The following is a 3,316-nucleotide window of genomic DNA, read 5'->3' on the forward strand; positions in this document are numbered from 1 at the left end:
AGAGAGAGAGAGAGAGAGAGAGAGAGAGAGAGAGAGAGAGAGAGAGAGAGAGAGACAGGGAGAGAGAGAGAGAGACAGGGAGAGAGACAGAGACAGAGAGAGAGACAGAGAGAGAGAGAGAGACAGAGAGAGAGACAGAGAGAGACAGAGAGAGACAGAGAGAGGGAGAGACAGAGAGAGACAGAGAGAGAGACAGAGAGACAGAGAAAAAGAGAGAGAGACAGAGAGAGAGAGAGAGAGAGAGAGAGAGAGACAGAGAGAGAGAGAGACAGAGAGAGAGAGAGAGAGAGAGAGAGAGAGAGAGAGAGAGAGAGAGAGAGAGAGAGAGAGAGAGAGAGAGAGAGAGAGAGAGAGAGACAGAGAGAGAGAGAGAGAGAGAGAGAGAGAGAGAGAGAGAGAGAGAGAGAGAGAGAGAGAGAGACAGAGAGAGAGAGAGAGAGAGAGAGAGAGAGAGAGAGAGAGAGAGAGTTCTCTGGTCTTTCACACATCTAAATGGGGAACATCTATGTGTGAATAACCCATCTGATTGGCTCAGAGACAGGAAGCAGGATGAGAGCATCCAGACTCCTGGTACTTGTTGGCTGCTCCTTTTATCAGAGCATCAATAGGGATGGCAGACTGGTAGTGGGAACATGATGGATGCAGAGCAGTGGTCATACTAACACACATACTACTGTCTCTATGGTAATATGTACAGATACTACTGTCTCTATGGTAATATTTACAGATACTACTGTCTCTATGGTAATATTTACAGATACCACTGTCTCTATGGTAATATTTACAGATACTACTGTCTCTATGGTAATATTTACAGATACTACTGTCTCTATGGTAATATTTACAGATACTACTGTCTCTATGGTAATATGTACAGATACCACTGTCTCTATGGTAATAGTTACAGATACTACTGTCTCTATGGTAATAGTTACAGATACTACTGTCTCTATGGTAATAGTTACAGATACTACTGTCTCTATGGTAATATTTACAGATACTACTGTCTCTATGGTAATATGTACAGGTACTACTGTCTAGTATGTGTGTTAGTATGACCACTGCTCTGCATCCATCATGTTCTCTCTCTCTCTCTCTCTCTCTCTCTCTCTCTCTCTCTCTCTCTCTCTCTCTCTCTCTCTCTCTCTCTCTCTCCCTCTCTCTCTCTCTCTCTCTCTCTCTCTCTCTCTCTCTCTCTCTCTCTCTCTCTCTCTCTCTCTCTCACTCTCTCTCTCTCTCTCTCTCTCTCTCTCTCTCTCTCTCTCTCTCTCTCTCTCTCTCTCTCTCTCTCTCTCTCTCTCTCTCTCTCTCTCTCTCTGTCTCTCTCTCTCTCTGTCTCTCTCTCTCTCTGTCTCTCTCTCTCTCTCTCTCTCTCTCTCTCTCTCTCTCTCTCTCTCTCTGTCTCTCTCTCTCTCTCTCTCTCTCTCTCTCTCTCTCTCTCTCTGTCTCTCTCTCTCTGTCTCTCTCTCTCTCTCTCTCTCTCTCTCTCTCTCTCTCTCTCTCTCTCTCTCTCTCTCTCTCTCTCTCTGTCTCTCTCTCTCTCTCTCTCTGCTCTCTCTCTCTCTCTCTCTCTCTCTCTCTCTCTCTCTCTGTCTCTCTCTCTCTCTCTCTCTCTCTCTCTCTCTCTCTCTCTCTCTCTCTCTCTCTCTCTCTGTCTCTCTCTCTCTCTCTCTCTCTCTCTCTCTCTCTCTCTCTCTCTCTCTCTCTCTCTCTCTCTCTCTCTCTCTCTCTCTCTCTCTCTCTCTCTCTCTCTCTCTCTCTCTCTCTCTCTCTCTCTCTCTCTCTCTCTCTCTGTGAGTGTGTTTTCATATGCGTGTGAACGTGTATATTCAGGCGTGTTTTCCCGTTTGGTACGCTCACGTCCATGTGTGTAAACATCACAGAGGTTCCTTACACAGAGAGCAAATATTATTAGGCTCAATTCCGTGTGAGACGAGAGGGTCTGAATGAAGCAGAGAGGAGAAGCGAGGCGCTTTATTTTTCTCTCCCTCAGTCTTGTTTTCGCAGGCTTTAACCTCAATTCCACGGGGGTCTTTTGCTTATCAAAGGCAGTGAGGGGAACTGGCAGGTTGAAGTGTGTTCATTGTGAACAAGGAAATGAAATTAGTGTGTAACCCTTGGTGTGTGTGTGGCCGGCTTGGTGTGTTCTGTGTGTGTGTGTGTGTGTGTGTCTCCTCATCTGGGTGTGTAGGGGATTAGGGGTGGTGACTTACACTGGGAACACAGAGAGGAAGAGGGAACAGGGAGAGGAAGAGGAACAGGATGAGAGGAACAGGAAGAGAGGAACAGGGAGAGAAAGAGAGGAACAGGGAGAAGAAGAGAGGAACAGGGAAAGGAAGAGAGGAACAGGAGAGGAAGAGAGGAACAGGAAGAGTGGAACAGGAAGAGAGGAACAGGGAGAAGAAGAGAGAACAGGGAGAGGAAGAGGAACAGGAAGAGAGGAACAGGGAGAAGAAGAGAGGCACAGAGAAGAAGAGATGAACAGGAAGAGAGGAACAGGAAGAGAGGAACAGGAAGAGAGGAACAGGAAGAGTGGAACAGGGAGAGGACGAGAGGAACAGGAAGAGAGGAACGGGGAGAGTGGAAAAGGAAGAGAGGAACAGGACGAGAGGAACAGGGAGAAGAAGAGAGGAACAGGGAAAGGAAGAGAGGAACAGGGAGAGGAAGAGAGGAACAGGAAGAGTGGAACAGGAAGAGAGGAACAGGGAGAAGAAGAGAGGAACAGGGAGAGGAAGAGTGGAACAGGAAGAGAGGAACAGGGAGAAGAAGAGAGGCACAGGGAGAGGAAGAGATGAACAGGAAGAGAGGAACAGGAAGAGAGGAACAGGAAGAGTGGAACAGGGAGAAGAAGAGAGGCACAGGGAGAGGACGAGATGAACAGGAAGAGAGGAACAGGAAGAGTGGAACAGGAAGAGAGGAACAGGGAGAAGAAGAGAGGAACAGGGAGAGAGGAACAGGGAGAAGAAGAGAGGCACAGGGAGAGGAAGAGAGGAACAGGAAGAGTGGAACAGGGAGAGGACGAGAGGAACAGGAAGAGTGGAACAGGAAGAGAGGAACAGGGAGAAGAAGAGAGGAACAGGGAGAGAGGAACAGGGAGAAGAAGAGAGGCACAGGGAGAGGAAGAGAGGAACAGGAAGAGTGGAACAGGGAGAGGACGAGAGGAACAGGAAGAGAGGAACGGGGAGAGTGGAAAAGGAAGAGAGGAACAGGACGAGAGGAACAGGGAGAAGAGGAGAGGAACAGGGAAAGGAAGAGAGGAACAGGGAGAGGAAGAGAGTAACAGGAAGAGTGGAACAGGAAGAGAGGAACAGGGAGA

General features: G+C 48.2%; 1 protein-coding gene across 1 annotated transcript in view; it reads right to left on the minus strand.

Moving 5' to 3' along the window:
• Positions 1 to 3,316, minus strand: part of LOC123993769 (netrin receptor UNC5A-like) — a 559,088-nt gene that overhangs the window by 88,451 nt on the left and 467,321 nt on the right. The window lies entirely within an intron of this gene.

This window comes from Oncorhynchus gorbuscha, linkage group LG13, assembly GCF_021184085.1.
Source record: "Oncorhynchus gorbuscha isolate QuinsamMale2020 ecotype Even-year linkage group LG13, OgorEven_v1.0, whole genome shotgun sequence".
Taxonomy (NCBI): domain Eukaryota; kingdom Metazoa; phylum Chordata; class Actinopteri; order Salmoniformes; family Salmonidae; genus Oncorhynchus; species Oncorhynchus gorbuscha.